We start from the raw sequence: 23515 nt of genomic DNA, 5'->3' as shown, positions 1-23515 counted from the left end.
GTCTTTAGAGTATTCCCCTAAATCGAAAGAGGGAGCTGTCGCAATTATGTGCTTCCTTAAAGTGTTTAGGAATAGTTGTCAAATTGTCCGTTTCCTCAGTCTCATTAGCAGCTTGTATCGCCAACACATGCTCACGGATTCGCCTTTAAACTGTCGTGAGGTCATCCCCACAAATCTTTTTGCAACGACAAATGGCCCAATATACAACTCCTGTGGTTGTGTATGTTATTGGGTAAGTGATTCTATACTGTTTATGTTTCGAGGAGTCCCAAAACACATCTGATCTATCCTTATTGACTACGCACTTCCCACATTCCTTGTTGCTCCATGGTGGGCCTCTCGTACCAAAGATCCCTGGTTGTTTTACAATATAGTGACTCTTCACTAGGTGATCTCTGAGATTCTTGGCTCTCCTATAGCTAATTTATGGTTGTGTGGAAATTGTCATCCTCAACTTGATAGCATCATTAGTATGGGTATATATAGGTGGTTGAAGATGTGGTTAGACATGCCCCTTGAAGAAGCACGTCTGCGAAACGTATGTCGGGTCTTGGCTCTCCTTACACTGGTTCGTATAGTTATGTTTTGATCTATTGCTTGCCCTGCTATGGCTTCAGGACTGCTGCATGTTTTTCAGTAGTAGATTGGTGATTGTGCTGACTATATGGTGTGTTCTTACACCATGTGTATTTTCCACTTGGGATTTAAGATAGTTCCATTATTGGAATGTCAACTTTATATCTCCCATTGAACACGTGTTATAACATATGATAACATCATAGTATTTATATACTGATTGCAAATTAGCGGTGTGGCATATTTACTGTCTCTCCTACTGCTGGCTGCTTAATATACTGTTTAATTGGTGGATCGGTGTGTTATTTTCTATGTATGGCTCATTGAGCCTGTTGGTATATACTGTATTTGAAACCCCGTGTTATTTACAGCCACTATTGGGGGCAGCATATTTACCCTATTGACTCCAGTTTTGTGGGGAGGGCTTTCTTCCATTTCATAGCACTTTTCGCAAGGTTTTATCATTAATGCTTATGATTATGTATATGATGTCCTTTTTGGATAATTTAATAAAGATGTATTCTTGTATTGTCATTTGTGTGGCTCTAATTATTTAGGAGTTTTTTGTAATAGATGTAGTTGATCCAATCCACAATTTTGTTTATAGTAACTATAGGGATTAAAGATTCAAACCCTGCTGCCACTTGACTTCTGGCTTTGAACTCATCTGGGACCCCCCTGGACACACCTATAACATCTATATACACGTGGCAATCTAGGCTGCCTCGTGGGCTGGTATCCCACCTTCTCCTCACCATTGTCTCTCCTTGTGCATTACCAAATCCTAACCCAGGGTTCCTTATTTTCTCAATGGTTTTCTCCCAATCAAGGGGATTAAATACATGGAAGGGCATCAACACTAGGGTTAAGGCACTTTGCACATGCCAGGCAATTGTCAACTTTGTCCTCAGTTTTATATCTGCACACAACCAGATCACATCCCTAATGCTTGAGTCTGGTTCGTCAAATGACTGTAATAGGGTTCACGGTTGTATTCACCATAGTTCCACAATATCCTTCAGGAAGCCTGCCCATGTTTTTCCCTTTTTTGCCCTCTATCTCGAAACAGGTGTAATTCCCTTTGTATATGGTTATCCCCCCCAGGTTCAGGGGTTTCTCTAAAGATTGGGAACTTCTCTTACCAAACCTGCATTCAGTCATATCGGCAGTTTGATTCACGTACATTCTTGTAAAATAGGAATATTGATTGGGACTTAGGTGAAGGGGCACAGTTCCTAAGTGTGGTCTGGCTATGGCACAGGTCATACACCCAGATCTGTTTACCTGTGATGCTGTGTACTTCATCCATTCCAATCAAAAAATACGGTTAGAAAATCCTGTTTCCACTTCCAATGTCTCCTCTATAGTAAAGAGGGGTCTAGCTACTTTTCCTGGTAACAAGGAGTTGGGCTCTTGTATTGGCAGTCTGCGATGTCCTTAAGGTGAAACTGTCCCCAAGGCCCATATTTATCAGATGGATTTTTCCTCAAAACGTACATTCCCAAGTCTGTTGGTTGGGGGGATTCTATTGTTAGTATTAATGGATGACAACCCAGGGGCCCCCCTTGATCTGTGGGATATTTTTGACATGTTTTGAGCTGAGTTTTTGCCATATTCTTGGTATTTAAATACATTCTGGTTACAAGAGGTTTTCCCCTTTTATCCTTTCTTTGCATCCTGACAGCTGGTTTACATCCCCAGCTGACTCCTGTATTAGTGAGTACATCGTACCAGGCAGCACAGTACTCATTATTAGTCCTAGTGACACATACATAGTATTGCAGGGAACCAAAATCAAACATTGAAATGTCATGACATCTGCAATCAGCAACATCACAGAAGTAAAAATTAAAGACCTGTATTGACTCTGTGGTATTTACCCAGAAGACCCATGTGCCACTCAAGGTATCTGAGGCCCAGTATCAACATTGGGCCATATACGCTCCCACAAGACCCACACCCCCTCTAAACAGGAAGACCAGAAAGGACATAATTCTCAGCAGGCCTCCGTGTCGGGGACTGGAACCTCAGTGTGAAGCGTGTGTCCAGGACATCTTCCCCTCGAGTTTCACAGACGTAGGAGTTGTTAGCAGAACCTGGAATGGGCCATAAAATCTGGGCTCCAGAGTCTTTCTGACATGCCTTTTCACCACAACCCAATCTCCTGGCTGAAGGGTATAACTTCCAGGAATCTGTCTGGGATCTGGAAGTGAAGAGAATACTCGAAAATGTAGGTCAGTCAGATGTTTACACAGAGCAGATACATAGGCAGACAAGCAATCATATTGCAAAGCAAGTTCTTGGGGAAAATACTGTCCTAACTTGGGGGCACTCCCCAAACTAATCTGAAAAGGGGACAGATTTTCTTTCCCCCTAGGGTATGTCTGACACTGGATAGGGCAATTGGAAGAGTCTCTGGCCAATGGTTTACCAGTCTCTTGAGCCATTTTCAGCATTTTTTGTTTCAATGTGCCGTTCAGTCTTTCGACTTTGCCGCTACTTTGTGGTCTGTACGCAGTATGGAAGGCAAGGTGAGCCCCCAGTGCGTCCCATATCTCCTGGGCCACTTCAGCTGTGAAGGCAGTTCCTTGATCACTCACTTCAGGTACCCCAATTCTGCAGACAATCTCATTTAACAGCTTCTTCACTGTTGTCTTCGCTGTCTGATTCTTCACGGGATAGGCTTCAGGCCATCCAGAGAACATGTCTATGACCACTAGAGCCTACTGAAATCCCTGTGTAGGGGGCATTTGTATGTTGTCAATGGATCCGTTGAAAGGGTAGAGAGGTTTTGGTGAACACTTAACAGGGACTTTTTCCATTTTTCTGGGTTGCATCTGGCACAAAACAATGTAGCTGCTTACATATCGGGCAGACTACGTGGAGATGGCTGGAGCCAAAAAGATGGAGGATATGAGTTATTCATGGATTCCTTCCCGTGATGAGTAGGGCGATGTGCCCAAGACACAGTCATAGGGTAAAGACTTCGGGGTAGGCATATTAGATGCCCAAGCTTCCACATGTAATCATCATCTGAGTCTGGTCCTGCTCCCTTCCTACCCCATGCAGACACTTCTTCATCTGATACTTCATTATGTCTGTCTATCAGGAACCATTTGTCCCCATTGAGTCCATTAGGATGTCCTTCAGAAGTCTTCTCCACCTTTCTCGGGTCATGGACCTTTTCTTTGGTAGGGTGGGACCCACAAGGCATCTGAGTCTCGTCTCTTGTGAACTTTGACCATGTCTGGGCTACCATTGTCTTAACCTCCCTTCTCCTCATTGCAGCTTCCTTTTCTGCTCTGTCAGCTCTGGCATTTCCTTGGGGTCTCTGGAGTATCTGGTTTTGAGTGTGCCTTGACCGTAAGTATGGCCACCTGCTTAGGGAGTGCCAGTGCCTCCTTTAGTGCATGTTTTACAGGTGTTCCACTTGCGGCTCCTACAGATGGGGCCAAAATCGTGAGCTGCTCCAAAAGCATATCTGGAATCTGTGTATATGTTGGTAGAGATGTCGCGAACATAAAATTTTCTGTTCGCGAACGGCGAACGCAAATTTCCCCAAATGTTCGCGAACGGGCAAACCGGGCGAACCGTCATAGACTTCAATAGGCAGGCGAATTTTAAAACCCACAGGGACTCTTTCTGGCCACAATAGTGATGGAAAAGTTGTTTCAAGGGGACTAACACCTGGACTGTGGCATGACGGAAGGGGATCCATGTCAAAACTCCCATGGAAAATTACGTAGTTGACGCAGAGTCGGGTTTTAATCCATAAAGGGCATAAATCACCTAACATTCCTAAATTGTTTGGAATAACGTGCTTTAAAACATCCAGTGTGCGTATACGATCAGGTATGATGTTGTATTGATCAGGTAGTGTAAGGGTTACGCCCGCTTCACAGTGACAGACCAAACTCCCCGTTTAACGCACCGCAAACAACAAGTCCATTTGCACAACCGCAAACTCCCCATTTGCACAAGGTTGGATACCAAGCTAGCCATGTCCCGTTCCTTGTCCTCACTGACGTCATTGAAGGGTCCCCGAAAGGTGACAACAAGCCCCCTGGGACGCCTGCTGTGGTTGGTCTTCCACCTCCTCAAAGCCACCTTCCTCCTCTGACTCCTCTTCTTCAGACTCCTCTCTCTGCGTTGCCGCAGGTCCAGCAATCGATGACGACAAGGATGCTTCTGGTGGTGATGGTGACCACAACTCTTCCTCTTCATGCTCATCTACGGCCTGATCCAGCACTCTTCGCAGGGCACGCTCCAGAAAAAACGCATATGGGATGAGGTCGATGATGTTGCCTTGGGTTTGACTGACCAGGTTTATCACCTTCGCAAAAGGACACATAAGCCTACAGCCATTGTGCATGAGCGTTCAGTAACGCAGCAAAAAATACCCAGCTCCGCAGAGGCTGTCCTCTTTTTTATAAATTAAAAAAATCTGTTCTTACCAGTTTAATCTCTGTTTTGTCCCCTATCAGGGGCTGGTGAGGTGTATGGAATAGATTTTAGGAACCGGGAGATGGAAAAAGATGCTTGGTCGGTCCTCTTACTTCCAATTTGGGGCACAGTGCGTCCGCCGTGCAATGTACTGTGCCACCCGATATGAGTGGTATGTTAAGTAGTACTATTCCTATCAGTTTAATCCCTGTTACGTCCCTTATCAGGGGACGTGTATCGAATAGAGTTTAGACAACTGCAAAGAGTTGTCAATAGTTGACACACTCATGACATAAATTTAATTTTATTCCTCTATGCGTCAATCTTGGTGTAGTGATGACTGTGCTCGTGCGCACGTTTGGGAGATTGCAGGCGATGGCAGTTTTTCAAAGCCTATGGTCGTGCTGAGGTAGTTCAGTGACAGTTAAGTGACCCAGAAAACAATGATTCTGCAGTTTGGGCCCATTGTTGGCCTAGTAGGCTTTAATAATCACCTTAGATGATCACAAAGAAAATTTATGTTTTTTCTATGCAAAATTATCCAGCCGATCGCTTTTGGTCTCTTCACAATGAAGCAACGACCTTATCATCTGGGGTGTGCCAACATTGCCATTGCCAATACACTCATAGAGGTGATCGCTTCATTGTGATACGCAAGCCCCTTCACCACAACAAGGTAACGATCAGGAAGGGGAATTGACACATGTATGTGCCTTTTTTTTTATTTTGTTTTTGCAGCCACAGTGCAGCACCAGAGGCCAGAAAAATTAGGCATGTACACATGCCTGAAAAATTAGGTATTGTTGCAGTGCACTAAAACATTGCGGCTTGAACCCTAGTTGGTGGCAGAGAAGTCACGCAAGTCATCCGACATGCAGAGATTAAATACAGCAGCGTGTGGACCATTTTTAGCCCAAGGCATCTCATCAGGCCTTTTTTAGTCAAATGTATGCCCCACTGTCAGTCCCTTCGGGATCCATGCCTCATTCATCTTAATAAAGGTGAGGTAATCTAGACTTTTTTGACCGACTTCTCTTCTCAGTGACAATACCTCCTGCTGCGCTGAAGGTCCTTTCTGACAGGACACTCGAAGCAGGGCAGGCCAGAAGTTCTATCGAAAATTGGGATAGCTCAGGCCACAGGTCAAGCCTGCACACCCAGTAGTCAAGGGGTTCCTCGCTCCTCAGAGTGTCGATATCTGCAGTTAAGGCGAGGTAGTCTGCTACCTGTCGGTCGAGTCGTTTTCTGAGGGTGGACCACGAAGGGCTGTGGCGATGCGTAGGACTTAAAAAGCTCTGCATGTCCTCCATCAACAACACGTCTGTAAAGCGTCCTGTCCTTGTCAGCGTGGTCGTGGTAGGAGGAGGATTACTTTCCCCTCTTCCCCTGTTAGATTCCCGTGCTGTGACATCACCCTTATATGCTGTGTAAAGCATACTTTTTAACTTATTTTGGAACTGCTGCATCCTTTCCGACTTCCGGTAATTCAGTAACATTTCAGCCACTTTCTGCTTATACCGGGGGTCTAGTAGCGTGGCCACCGAGTACAGGTCGTTCTCCTTCAGCCTTTTTATATGACGGTCCCTCAACGGGCATGACAGCATGAAAGACCCCATTTGCACAAGGTTGGATGCCGAGCTACTCATGTCCCGTTCCTCGTCCTCAGTGATCTCATTGAAGGTCTGTTCTTCCCCCAAGCCACGTACAACACCACGGGTACCAGATAGGTGACAATGAGCACCATGCGATGCCTGCTGTGGTTGGTCTTCCTCCTCCTCAAAGCCACATTCCTCCTCTGACTCCTCTTCCTCAGACTCATCTTCCAGCGTTGCCGCAGGTCCAGCAAGCGATGCTGATAAGGCTGTTTCTGGTGGTGATGGTGACCACAATTCTTCCTCTTCACGCTCATCTGCAGCCTGATCCAGCACTCTTTGCAGGGCACGCTCCAGGAAGAAAACAAATGGGATGATGCCGCTGATGGTGCCTTCGGTGCGACTGACTAGGTTTGTTACCTCCTCAAAAGGACGCATGAGCCTACAGGCATTGCGCATGAGCGTCCAGTAACGTGGCAAAAAAATACCCAGCTCCGCAGAGGCTGTCCTAGCTCCCCGGTCATACAAATACTCATTGACGGCTTTTTCTTGTTGGAGCAGGCGGTCGAACATTAGGAGTGTTGAATTCCAATGTGTCGGGCTGTCGCAAATCAAGCTCCTCACTGGCATGTTGTTTCGCGGCTGAATATCTGAAAAGTGCGCCATGGCCGTGTAGGAACGCCTGAAATGGCCACACACCTTCCTGGCCTGCTTGAGGACGTCCTGTAAGCCTGGGTACTTTTGCACAAAGCGTTGTACAATCAGATTCATTACATGTGCCGTGCATGGCACATGTGTCAACTTGCCTAAATTCAATGCCGCCAACTAATTGCTTCCGTTGTCACACACCACTTTGCCGATCTCCAGTTGGTGCGGAGTCAGCCACTGATCCACCTGTGCGTTCAGGGCGGACAGGAGTGCTGGTCCGGTGTGACTCTCTGCTTTCAGGCAAGTCAACCCTAAGACGGAGTGACACTATCGTATCCGGAATGTGGAATAGCCCCTGGGGAGCTGGGGGGTGCCGTTGATGTGGAGCAAGACGCAGCAGCAGAAGAGGACTCAGCCGAGGAGGTTAGCGAAGAGGATGGAGTAGGATGAGTAGAGGAGGTGGCAGCAGGCATGCCTGCAAGTCGTAGCAGTCTCACCAACTCTTCTGCAGAGCCACACATTCCATGCTTGGCAGCCGTCAGCAGGTTTACCCAATGCGCAGTGTACGTGATATACCTGCCCTGACCGTGCTTTGCAGACCAGGTATCAGTGGTCAGATGGACCTTGTCCCAACACTGTGTGCCAGACATGCCATGACTTCCTTTTCCACAATAGAGTACAGGTTGGGGATTGCCTTTTGTGAAAAGAAATTTCGGCCGGGTACCTTCCACTGCGGTGTCCAAATAGCTACAAAGTTTTTGAAGGCCTCAGACTCCACCAGCTTGAATGGTAAAAGCTGGCGGGCTAAGAGTTCCGACAAGCCATCTGTCAGACGCCGGGCAAGGGGGTGACTCTGTGACATTGGCTTCTTACGCTCAAACATTTCCTTGACAGACTCCTGACTGTTGGCAGATGAGCAGGAACTGCTGAAGGTGAGAGGTGGAGTTGTGGATGTTTGAGAGGGGGCAAGGAGAACAGCAGTGGTTGACGTGGCTGAAGATGCTGGACCAGGAGGAGGATGGTGGCTTTGAGTTTGTGTGCTGCTTGTACTCATCATGTGTTGATCCCATAGGCGTTTGTGATGTGAGATCATGTGCCTTCGCAAAGCAGTTGTACCTAGGTGGGTGTTGGACTTCCCACAACTCAGTTTCTTTTGGCACAGGTTGAAAATGGCATCGCCGCTTCCACCTACACCGCGACATCCACCGCCTCCTCAAACTCCTACTCCATATGGAACTCCACCTCATAAATCAAATTTTTTTAATTTTATTTGTACGTACGGTATTTTATTTTGTCATTTCACTACTTTGTCATTTACATTTTCGGGTGAAATTCACCAATTTTTGGGTTTTAGTACCACTGCTATACCTAGTAGACAGGTTAAACAAAAATAAATAAATTTGTCAGTTATATACTGGTGAAATTCATCAATCTTTGGGTGTGATGTACCACTGCTATACCTAGTAGACAGGTTTAAAATAATCATAATTGGCAGTTACATTTTCTGGTGAAATTCGACAATTTTTGGGTGTGAAGTAATTTTTCTTTAACATTTTCGGGTGACAATAAACCATTTTAGACGTGAATAAACCCCTGCTCTGCATAGATGACAGGGAATAAAATTTTATAAATTCTTCAGTAATTAATGCACGCCACATCCTTTCATTCAATGCTTAAACTTTAAAAAGTTGTCACACTTTTATGCTTTAATAGTTTCTCCCATAATTCAACTCTATAATTTTAAATTTGAAAAAATTAATCCTCCCTTGGATGTGGTCTCTCTTTCTCACATTTCCTCTCCGGCTTAGAACCCTGATTCTCCGCCACCTGTGATCACCATGGTAGGCGCAGAAAAGAACATCGAAAGTTGATAGAGCAGATATCCAATTGGAACGTGACCATCACGGGGCGTGCGACTTGGTGGGGCAGTAAGTTTGCACACGCCTATACGAACTGACTGACAGGAATCAGCCCCTGCAACTTCTGGGTCTCCAAATTGGGCACATGGCCTGAGCTTGCCCCTTACCCCTTGCAGGTGCTGGCCTGCCCTGCAGCCAGTGTATTGTCTGAACGTGTGTTTAGCACAACTGCAGGGGGTTATCACAGGTTATATTTCCCAATGTTTTGGGATGTACCCTAATTTAATTTTTTTTTATTTAAAACCAAAAAACCAGTGTAGGCTACCTCCTCCTCCACCGCAGCTTCCACCTATACTGCCACTTCCACTGCCTCCTCAACCTCCTACTCCATATGGACTCGTCCTCCTAGATCAAGATTATTTTTTTTTATTTTTACGTATTTTATGTTATTTAAAGTCATTTCCCTATCCACATTTGTTTACAGAGCACTTGACATGCTCTTAACCACATTTTGATGCCATTTGCAGCCCTCTAGCCATTTCCATGACATTTTTACAGCCATTTTAGTGCTCAAAAGTTTGGGTCTCCATTGACTTCAATGGGGTTCGGGGTCAAGTTTGGGTCAAGTTCGGGTCCCGAACTCGAACTTTTTTCCAAAGTTCGGCCGAACCATCCAACCCGAACAACCAGTTGTCTGCTCAACTCTACTGGTATTGCCACCCACCTCCCCAATCTGTCACTCTGTGGTCTCCTGGTGCTGCTGCCATCTCCTCACTATGTCACCTTGCCACTCTGTGGTCTCCTGATGCTGCTGCCACCTCTATTCTTGGTTGCCGGGTCACTCTGCGGTGTCCTGATGCTGCTGCCACCTCCACACTATGTCACATTGCCACTTTGTGGTCTCCTGATGCTGCTGTCATCTCCACACTATGTCTGTCACCTTGCCACTCTGTGGTCTCCTGATGCTGCTGCTGCCACCTCCACACTGTTATTGTGCCACTCTGTGGCCTCTTCCTGATACTGCTGCTGCCGCCACCTCCACTCTCTGTCATTGTGCCACGCTGTGGCCTCCTGATGCTGCCGCCACCTCCACAATCTATCATTATAACACTCTATGGCCTCCTGATGCTGCTGCCCCCTCCACGCTGTCATTGTGCCACTCTGTGGCCTCCTCCTAATGCTGCCGCCACCTTCAGACTCTGTCATTGTGCCACTCTATGGACTTCTCATGCTCTTCCCACCCTCCCCACTTCATGACTGGGCCACTATTTTTCCTTTCGGCCTGGCTGACATCATTTATTTGCCCCTTCTGATCTGTCAGAAGGAAGGAAAAATTATACGCACAACGGATCCTGTCTGTGTAGCAGCTGTAAGGCCTTTATGGTCCCATCAGAATTGGCTTGTGATTTGGTAGACAAAAGCAGGAGTGGGTACAAAACACAGAATACATGCAAACATTCCATCCACGTGTCATCTTTGCTTTGGATCCACTTCTTTTTTTTTGGCATTAGCAATACTGATGGATTACTGACCAAATGCTGATCGAGTGAAGGCAGATGCTCAACAGACAGGATCCGTTTTTTGGGGGTTATTGTTCTGACGGATGAGAGGAAGGGCAAAATAATCAGTGAGGTCAACACAAACTTACTGCTGACACCCTCTCCAATCTGTCGGGGGGCTCTACTTTTACAAGCGTTTAATAGAACAAGTTCTGTAGACATCTATGTTGAATCAGCTGATGACGGTGTAAAAGGAGTGTGCTTATTCTTGGCACTAACATCGACCTGCAAGGCTAAGTTCATATTTGAGTTATTTGGTCAGTGTGCAGTGATTCTAAGAGCGACGCTTGTGACCTGCATGTCATACTCATTCACAGTATTATTTCACTACCACAGCAAACTCGCTATGTGTGTTCCTGCAAGGCACAAATTTCTACACCACTATAAATGCTCTATGCAGCAAGGAAATAGCCATTTTTTTATGCGATTCGCCTTGTATAAATTCGTATTGAACCAAATGAATAGGCCAAAACAAATTTTTGAAAAATTAGCTTATCTTTAATAAACATGTTATTGTAAATTAAAAATACTTAAATAGATGCTTTACTCTTATTAATGTATTGTAGGAAGGTGAAGGGGCTGTCATTGATGGAAGGTATGTGTCACCGAGATTACCTCGGTGAGGTAAGAGTCAGTAGTTTTAAGTGGCAGTGGCAGCTAGTGCTGACTGACACTGTTTTGTTGTTAGTATGGCTGTAAAGCCGATCCGGTTCGGCTCTTACTGGGAGTAGCCAAAGTGCTGGGTGGGTGGCTTCTCCTCAGCTCCAGGCCGGATCTTTTTTGGCCTTATAAAACCAGCCTGCAGTCTCATCTGGGTGTGGTTTTTCCTCCATCTGACAGAGAAGCTGGGGAGTCTCTGTGTTTTGGGACCTGTGAATTTGTGGCGTGCTAAAGGGCTGAGAGCGCATGCCGGAAACAGGCCCCTAAATGCTGCTGTGGACTGCGGATGGAAAACTGCTAACCAGGTGAAGATTTTGTTCTATGGACATTGCATGGTGTGAACAAACACTAAGATTCAACAATCATTTTGTTTTTCCTTATGTGTGAATAAACACTGAACTGTTTAAGTTAAAGACTTGTGATTGCCTTTATACTGCGTCCGCTAGCCTGTCTACCAGAGCAAAACCCCATAGTATGCAATAGAAAAAAATGATTTAGGGTAATGTAAGACAAAACCAAAGATGTTTTACACAAAGTAAAATATCATTTACGTTCCCTGAAAGCATTTCTTTCATTGTATAGATTCTAATAATGTGAAATGTTTTCTGTGTGTCTGACTTGTTTTTGCATGCTTAAAAAAACTAAGATTGATTGCAATGGTCGTAAAAGTAATGATGCATATAATGAAAACATATTTTATGGGCAAAAATAAATTTAAAAATTATACTGAATTCACATTAATGTGAAGGCATTCACAATGTGGCTAATTTGACCTCAGGTTATGGGACTCACTCATCAATTTACATTGTGCTTTTTTAATTTTCATAGTTTATTCTTCTGTTTCTTTGAGAAAAAATGTTTACTTGAAGCATTAGAATTTAGAACTGTAATATTATGTGTATATTAGGGAATAAATAGTTATAATATTAGATGCACTACTGTGGTGGTGATGCAAACAGAAACATCTGACTAACTCTCACACTGATGTTAAAAATGAGACATTAGCCAGTGTATCCTTATATTAAGGACATACCTGAGCCCGCACACCACGCCAAGGTTCCCCAAGTGGCACGGGACCTAACGTTAAACCTACCTGTACCATATGGGTAGTACCAGGAGCCAGTGGGCAAATTATAGCAGTGTAAGGTCCGACTCACAGCACAGCTCCCAGTTCCCTCCAGTGTAATTAACCACACATAGAATGGGAGGAGGGAGGAGGCTTAAAGTCCCACCCATGGCTGGCTGATATGTTGCAGGCCCTAACAGGTGCACCTAAATGCTGCCTTTGGATGGTAATCAAGGCGCATTTAAATTGGAGTTTATACACCTCCAAATGTAAATATACGATTTAAATTACAAAAATACATGGTCTCAAAAGGCAGGAAATGCTCAACCCCAAATGCAGTTGTGCATTTATGCTCGGGGGAGCAGATGCTGTGCTTGTGGTCTGTTGCTAAGGGCGATCCCCAGCAAAAAAAATGCATACAACGGAGGATGCCAGCAGCAGACCACAAGTGCCACAGAGACATCCTACACCAGATGGTAAAATGTGTGGATGTAGAATAATATATAAAATAAATAGTTATAAGATTAGGTGCACTACTGTGGTGGATGCAAACAGTAACATCTGATTGACCATCACACTGATGTTAAAAATGAGACATTGGCCAGTATATCTGTAATGGTCACGTACACACACACACAGGGGGGAGGATAGGGACCACTGCACTCCACCCTCATCCCTGGCCCTGCCTACTTGCCTCACGAGTCCTGATGACAGGGGACAACTGGACGGCTGGCCCTAACTTAGTATACGTGCGGGAAGGACAGACAAGACAAATAACGGATAGTGAACGGACCGGGTGAAAACCAAGAGGACAACGCAGTACAGAGGGATAAGGGAAAAAATGGTCAGGAGAAGCCGGGGTCATAAATACCAGGAGAGTCGAGAAGTACCAAAGGAGTCTGCAAAGAATAGTCAGGTGGAAGCCGAGGTCAAAATACCAGGAGAAATGCGCGGTACAGGAGGAGCGGGCAAAGGATCGTCAGGGAACAGGATCAGGTAAGTATACAGGTATCCAACAAACACCAGGAACCTAAAAATTAACAGGCAACCTGTGGCCAGCAGGCTGCCTGTATTTATAGTAGGGAGTGAGGGTCATGTGACGTGGCCAGCGTCACATGACCGACAGACAGACAAGTCGAGCACCGAGTGATCAGCTCGGCGCTCAAGGCAGACCTAGGAGCAGGGAGCCTCCCAGCTAGCAAAGCCGCCCTGAGAACGAGGCCAAACACAGATCCTTGCTCCCGAAGCTAAGCAGCAGGTCTGCGGCTGATGGGAGACCAAGTGCGCCTTTGGCGCCCCGTGACAGTACCCCCTTTTACGAGGGCCACCGGACCCAAGACTTAGGCGATGGCCTTTCAGGGTGTTCTAAATGAAATTTTCGAACAAGTCTAGGAGCATGAACCTCCCTGGCAGGTACCCAAGATTTCTCTTCAGGTCCATACCACTTCCAGTGAATCAGGTACTGCAAGGAATTACGCACCTTCCTGACATCCACTATTTTAGACACCACATACTCGACATCATCATTCACAAGAAACGGCAGAGGCGAGGCTTTTGATGGTAGTACCGATTCAACATATCTTTTAAGTAGAGATTTATGGAACACATTATGAATGTGGAATGACTCGGGCAGCTCCAACCTAAACGATACCGGGTTAATCACCTTTATGATCTTATATGGTCCAATAAAACGAGGAGCAAATTTTTTAGAATCTACCTTGAGAGAGAGATTCTTGGAGGATAACCATACCTTATCCCCAACCTGAAAATTCACACCCCTTGAACGTCTCCTATCGGCCTTGAGTTTCTGAGAACTTTGAGCCTTTTCTAGGTTCGATTGAACCCGGGCCCAAACTGTGCACAGTTCAGAGGAGAGCCTATCCGCCTCAGGGTTAGAAGAGGAGACGGATGACCCAGAATGAAAACGGGGAAGGAAACCATGGTTACAAAAGAAAGGTGAAATCCCAGCAGAAGAATTGACACGGTTATTCAAAGCAAATTCAGCCAATGGAAGAAATTTAACCCATAATTGCTGGTCATCAGCAACATACAACCTAAAGAATTGTTCCACAGACTGATTTAGGCGTTCAGTCTGCCCATTACTCTCAGGGTGGTAGGCGGAGGAAAAAGACAATGAAATTAGAAATTTTTGACAGAAGGCCCTCCAGAATCTGGACACAAACTGCACACCCCTGTCAGAAACAATATTTTCCGGGATACCATGCAATCTAACAATTTCTTTCACAAAAATAGACGCCAGGTTTTGGCATTCAGAAGTTTAGACAGGGGAATGAAATGGACCATCTTGCTAAACCTATCGACCACTACCCAAACAATAGTCTTACCCTCCGCCGGCGGTAGGTCAGTTATAAAGTCCATCGAGATATGGGACCAGGGTCTACTGGGAATGGGTAGGGGTCGTAGGTTACCAGCAGGGCGAGTCCTAGGTGTCTTGGACCTGGCACAAACCCCTCACAGGCTGACACGTAGGACTTGACATCCCTAGTTAGAGTGGGCCACCAATAAGATCTAGAAACCAGATCCTTAGTGCCCTCAACACCCGGATGTCCACAAAAGGCAGAATCGTGACACTCACCCAAAAGCTGGAGACAAAATTGTACGGGAACAAACAACTTATCTATTGGGGTGGATACCAGTGCCAGATGTTGTTCAGACCTAATGCGAGCCGAGATATCCTGGGTTAGAGCTGCTATGAAGATTTTTTGCTGGTAGGATGGATTCAGGCGGTACCTCATTAGGTTAAAAAGCATGGAAGCTCCGCGATAATGCGTCCGCCTTCACATTTTTACTTCCCGTCCTGAACGTAATGGAAAAATCAAAACGAGTAAAAAACAGAGCCCATCTGGCTTGACGGGGATTCAACCTCTTAGCAGACTCGAGAAACATAAGGTTTTTATGGTCAGTGACAACAGTTACACAATGCCTTGCCCCCTCCAGAAAATGCCTCCACTCCTCAAATGCCTATTTAATGGCCAGCAGCTCCCTATTCCCTATGTCGTAGTTTCTCTTCGTGGGAGAGAATTTCCTGGAGAAGAAGGCACACGGTCTCAGGTTAGTGATGCTAGCAGGACCTTGGAAAAGGACTGCTCCTGCGCCGTCCTCGGACGCATCCACCTCCACAATAAAAGGTCTCTCCTGATCAGGCTGGATCAGAATGGGAGCGCTACTGAATGCCTCTTTTAATTTTTCAAATTAAGAAATGGCCTCAGTAGACCAATTCTCAAAATCCGCCCCTTTCTTAGTAAAGTCGGTCAACGGTTTAGCAATTACAGAAAAATTCATAATAAATTTACGATAGTAGTTGGCGAAACCTAAGAACCGTTGTAAGGCCTTTTATAGATGAAGGTCTTACCCATTCCTTAATTGCTAGTACCTTACCAGGATCCATCTTGAAGGTGTGAGGAATAAGAACATACCCTAGAAACAGAATCTCCTCTACACCAAAGACACATTTCTCCTGCTTAGCGGATAGCTGATTCTCCCTCAACACCTCTAATACTTTTTTAATATGAGACACATGGGATTCGAAGTCAGGAGAGAATATCAAAATGTCGTCAAGATAGACAATAACAAATTTACCTAAGAACTCCCTAAGAATGTCATTCATAAAGTTTTGGAACACAGCTGGGGTATTGCTGAGTCCAAAAGGCATCACCTGATATTCAAAGTGTCCTGCCGGAGTATTGAACGGCGTCTTTCATTCGTCTCCCTCCTTGATTCGGATTAGATTGTATGCCCCTTTCAGGTCAATCTTGGAAAACCAGGTTGCCCCTAGAACCTGGTTAAATAAATCCGGAATCAATGGGAGGGAGTATCTATTCTGGACAGTGATTTTATTTAATCTCCGGTAATCGATACATGGCCTAAGACCACCATCTTTTTTCTTAACGAAGAAAAACCCCGCCCCCATAGGAGAGACAGAAGGTCTAATATGCCCTTTACCAAGGCTCTCCTTAATATAATCTTCCATGGCCTTGCATTCGGGCTGAGAAAGATTATAAATTTGCCCCTTAGGAAACTTGGCCCCCTCTACTAGCTCTATAGTACAATCATAAGGTCTATGGGGGGGTAGAACCTCCGGGGTTGGTGATGAGAATACATCAGAATATTCCCTAACAACAGTGGGTAAAGTATCAGACTTTACTGAGACCCCAGCCTGTACCACGGACAAGCACGAGTCACACTTAGGCCCCCATCTCACCAACTCCCCCTTGGACCAATCTATAGTGGGGTTATGTAGTCGGAGCCAAGGCAACCCTAGTACCACCTCAACCGGTAGGTTCTCCAGGACTAAAAGGGAACATCTCTCTGAGTGGCACACACCCACGGTTAGAGAAATCTCTGAGGTACATGAGCTCACCGTACCACCAATAAGAGGAGTAGCATCAATAGCCATGACAGGGATAGGAGTTGGTAAAGGAAACATAGTAATACCCAATCTTACAGCGTACTCAGAGTCAATAAAGCTGGCCGCTGGGCCAGAATCAATAAAGGCCTTACCCGGCCATTTATCTACCCCCAGAGAAATCGTAATAGGTACCAAAAGCTTACATTTAGAAAAATCAGGGTGTACCTGGTCTTTAGGTTGCCTTGCCTGAGGAGACTTGACAGAGAGGACCTTCTTAGGACACTGGTTGATCCAATGGTCAGGATCTCCAAAGTAAAAGCCCTCTCCACGTCTGCGGTGAAGATTCCCTCGGGTCATGCCTACATGCATGGGTTCCTCGGTGGAGACCTCAGCGTTGTCTCTGGGATAGGCCTCTGGCTGGACCACCATCTGGGAAGAGAACAGTCGTTCCTGTCGTCTCTCTCTAACCCGTCGGTCAAGTCGGACAACAAGGGTCATCATCTCCTCTAAGGTCTCTGGAAGTTGATAAATAACCAGAAGATCCTTTAAATTATCAGACAGACCTGACCTGAACTGACTCTTCAGGGCTGGATCGTTCCATCCTGAGGGGACACACCACCTTATGAATTGGGTGCAATAATCCTCCGCAGGTAGATTGCCCTGAACCAGTGCCTTTAGAGCCGACTCGGCTACCAGAGCCCTGTCTGGTTCATCATAGAGTGTACCCAGGGCCTGAAAGAACCCCTCCACAGAAGTTAAACAACTGGTGCCAGCAGGTAAAGAGAACGCCCAGTCCTGGGGATCACCCTGTAGTCGGGAAATGATAATGCCCACGCGTTGACTCTCGGGGCCAGAGGACACGGGGCGCAAACGGAAGTAAAGTCTGCAACTCTCCTTAAAAGAGAGAAACTTCTTCCGGTCTCCAGAAAAGGGTTCTGGGAGCTTAATCTGGGGCTCAAAATACGGACTGAGGAGTGGAAGAACCTTGTCCTACCTTAAAAGAACAGAGTTTCTCACCTAGCTCCTGTACCATCTGCGTCAGATTAGAGACATGGTCAGTCAGGGTCACCAGAGGATTCATTATACAGTGGTTATTGGGCCTGTTAATCTGTAACGGTCACGTACACACACACACAGAGGGGAGGATAGTGACCACTGCGCTCCACCCTCACCCCTGGCCCTGCCTACTTGCCTCACGAGTCCTGATGACAGGGGACAACTGGACGGCAGTCCCTAACTTAGGATACGTGCGGGAAGGACGAATAACGGATAGTGAACGGAAAATCAAGAGGACAACGCAGTACAGAGGGATAAGCAAAGAATAGTCAGGTGGAAGCCGAGGTCAAAATACCAGGAGGAATGCGCAGTATAGGAGGAGCAGGAAAAGGATCGTCAGGGAACAGGATCAGGTAAGTATACAGGTATCCAACAAACACCAGGAACCTAAAAATTAACAGGCAACCTGTGGCCAGCAGGCTGCCTGTATTTATAGTGGGGAGTGAGGGTCATGTGACGTGGCCAGCGTCACATGACCGACAGACAGACAAGTCGAGCACCGAGTGATCAGCTCGGCGCACAAGGCAGAACTAGGAGCAGGGAGCCTCCCAGCTAGCAAAGCCGCCCTGGGAACGAGGCCAAACACAGATCCTCGTTCCCGAAGCTAAGCACCAGGTCTGCGGCTGATGGGAGACCAAGTGCGCCTTTGGGGCCCTGTGACAATATCATTATATTAAGGACATACCTGAGCCCGCACACCACGCCAAGGTTTCTCAAGTGGCACGGGACCTAACGTTAAACCTACCTGTACTATATGGGTAGTACCAGGAGCCTTTTGATACCACGTATTTTTGTCATTTAAATCGTATATTTACATTTGGAGGTGTATAAACTCCAATTTAAATGTGCCTTGATTACCATCCATAGGCAGCATTTAGGTTCACCTTTGAGGCCTGCAACATATCAGCCAGCCATGGGTGGGACTCTAAGCCTCTTCCCTCCTCCCATTGTATGTGTGGTTAGTCACACTGGAGGGAACTGGTTGCTGTGCTGTGAGTCGGACCTTATGCTGCTGTAATTTGCCCACTGGCTTCTGGTACTACCCATATGGTACAGGTAGGTTTAGCGTTAGGTCCCGTGCCACTTGAGAAAACTTGACGTGGTGTGCGGGCTCAGGTATGTCCTTAATATAAGGATATACTGGCTAATGTCTTATTTTTAACATCAGTGTGAGGGTCAGTCAGATGTTACTGTTTGCATCCACCACAGTAGTGCACCTAATCTTAAAACTATTTATTCTATATATTATTCTACATCCACACATTTTACCATCTGGTGTAGGATGTCTCTTTGGCACTTGTGGTCTTCTGCTGGCATCCTCCATTGTATGCATTTTTTTGCTGGGGATCGCCCTTAGCAACAGACCACAAGCGCATAAATGCATATTATGGAATGACTTAAATAGACTTTCTTTTCGTAGTATGACAAACACGTCAAATATAGCTCAATCCCCCTAAATGTGAGGGCACATATGATCTGTATCTGTATGAAGGGTGATAACATGAAGATAAGTTCATGTATCTACCTGGAGTAGCGCCTATAAAGGGGGATAGATGACAATAGCAGGTTGTGATTTTTCTTCCTAAAGCCATTGACAGCTTAAAGGGGTATTTCCATTTCAGACAATGTGCGCATATTGCTGATAGGTGCGGGTCCCAGAGGTGGAGCCCTGAAGATTGTGGAGGGTGCACTGCGCAAGTGTAGCCGCCCTCCATTCATTTCTATGGGGCCACAGAAAATAGCCGATCGCTGGCTCTGCTATTTCTGTCAGCCCCATAGAAATAAATGGGAGCGATGGCCACGCAAGCACCGTGCACTCCCATTCAATCCTATGGAGAGAGCACTTGGCGGTAACCAGACCCCGGAAAACCCAGGGTTCTCTGGACACCTCTTTCCCCGCTCTGTTTCACCACCTTTCCCGCTCTTCTGTGACCTGCATCTATCAGACAAAGGGGGCATATCCTAGCAATATGCCCCCATTGTCTGAGATGGGATTATCCCTTTAACTCTCCCATTCTTCCTTTAAAGATATACGGTACAGAGACAAGAAGGAAAACTTTTTATACTGCTCCTCAACATGTGAATGAGAGAAGTTACATGCAGCAGTTGCATATTATTGGCATTGGCAGGTGTTTTGTTTATGGGGTTTTAAAACTGTTCTCCACTTTTATGATTGATGACCTATCCTAAGTATATTTCATCAGTATCAGATTGGTGGTATTCTAACGCCCAGCACCCCCACAATCACCTTTTTGAAAGGGCCGTGAGGCTTGTGTAATCACTGAGTTCTTTCCATTATTTACCAGCATACAAGCTGAATTGGAGCAGCAGTGTAGTGTAATTATGAATAACTGAAAGTACTCTGTGCCTCCACTGCAATCTAGACTGTGTATAGGTAAACATTGATGAGCATGCAGTGTTAGGCATCATGCACATGGCCGTTCCCGTATTGTAGCCCGCAAACAGTGGGTTCTGAATTTGCGGGCACCGGCCATGTGCACCCCACATCACGGATGCGAACCGATTCACTTGAATGGGTACGCAATCAGGAAGCTGCGGTGCGAAACGCAGGCAAGGAACCCCACGGAAGATCATGTTCTATTTTTTTATGGTGAGGACGGATCACGGACCCATTCAAGATAAATGGCTCAGGATCCGTCTGCGAAATCCACAAGGATGTTGCTCATGCATTTGGGACCGCCATGTGCATGAGCCCTTAGCATGAGCGCTGCAGACCCTTCAAACAGCTGATCATGGGGATAATGGGAGTTAGACCATGAGGATAAGTCATCAATTTCATGAAACTTGTCATCCCTTTTAACCCTTAGGATACCGGAGGTTTTTTCTTCCCTGTCTTCCTAGAGCCATAACATTTTAATTTTTTCGTTCACATATCCATATGAGGGATTGTTGTTTGTGGGACAAGTTGTACTTTCTAATTCCACCATTTAGTATAGCATACAATGTAGTGGAAAGCTGGAAAAAAAAATCCAATTTGGTTACAATTAGAAAAAATGCAATTCCTCCTGAGTTTTATGGGTTTTGCCCTGATGGTGTTCCCTATGTGGCAAAACTGACCTTTGACCTTCATTCTCTGGGTCAGTACGATTACAACAATACCATATATATATATTGATTTTATGTTTAAATACTGAAAAAATAAATTAAAACATTGAAAAAACTATTTTTTTTTTTTACATCACCATATTCTGACCCCCATAACTTTTTTTATGGTTATGTCTCATTTTTTGCGCGAGGATCTATCATTTTTATTGATACCATTTTGGAGTGTGTGTGTCTTTTTGATCACATTTTATTAAATTTTTTGGAGTAAGAGTGTAGTACCCTGGATCAGGGATACTGTGAAGTTTGGACATTTGTGGACGTTTTCCCCTGTTTCCCCTATGCAAAGTTGTAAACGTCTTACTTTCAATCACTTGAAAGGGTTAACATGCAATGCTGTGTATTTACATGTTATGTATGTTGTGATATATATCCTGTTCATTTGCACTGTATTTGTGAGGCTCTGTGGAAAGGGTTAAGGAATACTGAGAGACTTTTGGGACTTTGAATAAGAAGCTGGTAATTTTCCACAGATGCCATAGAGTTAAACCACTTAAGGACCACAGGTTTATACCCCCTAGTGACCAGGCCCTTTTTTACAAATCGTCACTTCACAACTTTAACGGTTTATTGCTCGGTCATGCAACTTGGCACCCAAATGAATTTTACCTCCTTTTCGGCTCATAAATACAGCTTTCTTTTGGTGGTATTTGATTGCTGCTGCCATTTTTCGTTTTTCTGATATTAATCAAAATAAACCGCAATTTTCTCAAAAAAAGTGTATTTTTACATTTTTCTGGTAAAATTGTTCAAATATAATTACATTTCTATACAAGTTTGTGTCAGAATTTATTGTGCTACATGTCTTTGATTAAAAAAAAATCCAATAACTGTATATTTATTGGTTTTCGCAAAAGTTATAGCGTTTACAAACTATGGTACAAAAATTTGAATTTCCGCATTTTGAAGCAGCTCTGACTTTCTGAGCACCTGTCATGTTTCTTGAGGTGCTAGAATGCCAGGATAGTATAAATACCCCCAAATGACCCCATTTTAGAAAGAAGACACCCCAAAGTATTTGCGGAGGGGCATGGTGAGTTCATGTATGATTTAATTTTTTTTCACAAGTTAGCGGAAAATGACACTTTCTGAGAAAAAAATAAATAAATAAAGTTTCCATTTCTGCTAACTTCTGGCAAAAAAAAATAAAAATCTCCCACGGACTCACTATGCCCCTCAGTGAATACCTTGGGGTGTCTACTTTCCGAAATGGGGTCATTTGTGGGGTGTGTTTACTGTTCTGGCATTTTGGGTGGGGCTAAATTGTGAGCAACCCTGTAAAGCCTAAAGGTACTCGTTGGACTTTCTGCCCCTTTAGGCACCTAGGCTGCAAAAAAGTGTCACACATGTGGTATCGCCGTACTCTGAAGAAGTAGTGCAATGTGTTTTGGGGTGTATTTTTACATATACCCATGCTGGGTGAGAGAAATATCTCTGTAAATTGACAACTTTGTATAAAAAAATGTAAAAAGTTGTCATTTACAGAGATATTTCTAACACACAGTATGGGTATATGTAAAAATACACCCCAAAACACATTGCCCTACTTCTTCTGAGTACGGCGATACCACGTGTGTGACACTTTTTTGCAGCCTAGGTGCACAAAGGGGCCCAAATTCCAATGAGTACCTTTAGGATTTCACAGGGCATTTTTACGCATTTGGATTCCAAACTACTTCTCACGCTTTAGGGCCCCTAAAATGCCAGGGCAGTATAAATACCCCACAAGTGACCCCATTTTGGAAAACACGACACCCCAAGGTATTCCGTGAGGGGCATGGCGAGTTCATAGAAGATTTATTTTTTTGGCACAAGTTAGCGGAAATTTTTTTGTTTTTGTTTTTTCTTACAAAGTCTCCCTTTCCTCTAACTTGTGACAAAAAGTTCAATCTTTCATGGACTCAATATGTCCCTCAGCGAATACCTTGGGGTGTCTTCTGTCCAAAATGGGGTCATTTGTGGGGTGTTTGTACTGCCCTGGCATTTGAGGGTCTCCGCAATCATTACATGTATGGCCAGCATTAGGAGTTTCTGCTATTCTCCTTATATTGAGCATACGGGTAATGAGATTTTTTTTTTCCGTTCAGCCTCTGGGCTGAAAGAAAAAATGAACGGCACAGATTTCTTCATTCGCATCGATCAATGTGGATGAAAAAATCTCTGCCAAAAAATGTGCAAAAAAATAAAAAGAGGGGAAAGGACAAAGGAGTGCTTGCGAAGTAAAGCTGCGATCGCTAATAAAGATCCAAAGAGCTCAAAAGTGATCTTTATAGCGCCGCAGCGATTTTACAGTGTTTTTGCAGTGATCAGAAAAAAAATATTTCTGTCACTGCGGTGGGGCGGACTGAACGCAAGTGTGTGCACAAGATCAGGCCTGATCGGATGAACACTGCGTTTTTTGTAGAGTCTAAGGTGACCCTAATGTACAGATATAGATCTGATTGCGATCAGTCTTGATCACTTACAGATATTATATAGTACTAGTGCTGATTAGCGACAGCAATGACGCTAATCAGCAACTAATCAGTGACTACGGTGCGGTGGGCGCTAACTACCTAACAAGT

The sequence above is a fragment of the Bufo bufo genome, chromosome 4, assembly GCF_905171765.1.
Source record: "Bufo bufo chromosome 4, aBufBuf1.1, whole genome shotgun sequence".
Taxonomy (NCBI): domain Eukaryota; kingdom Metazoa; phylum Chordata; class Amphibia; order Anura; family Bufonidae; genus Bufo; species Bufo bufo.
Note: the sequence above shows the minus strand (reverse complement) of the source record.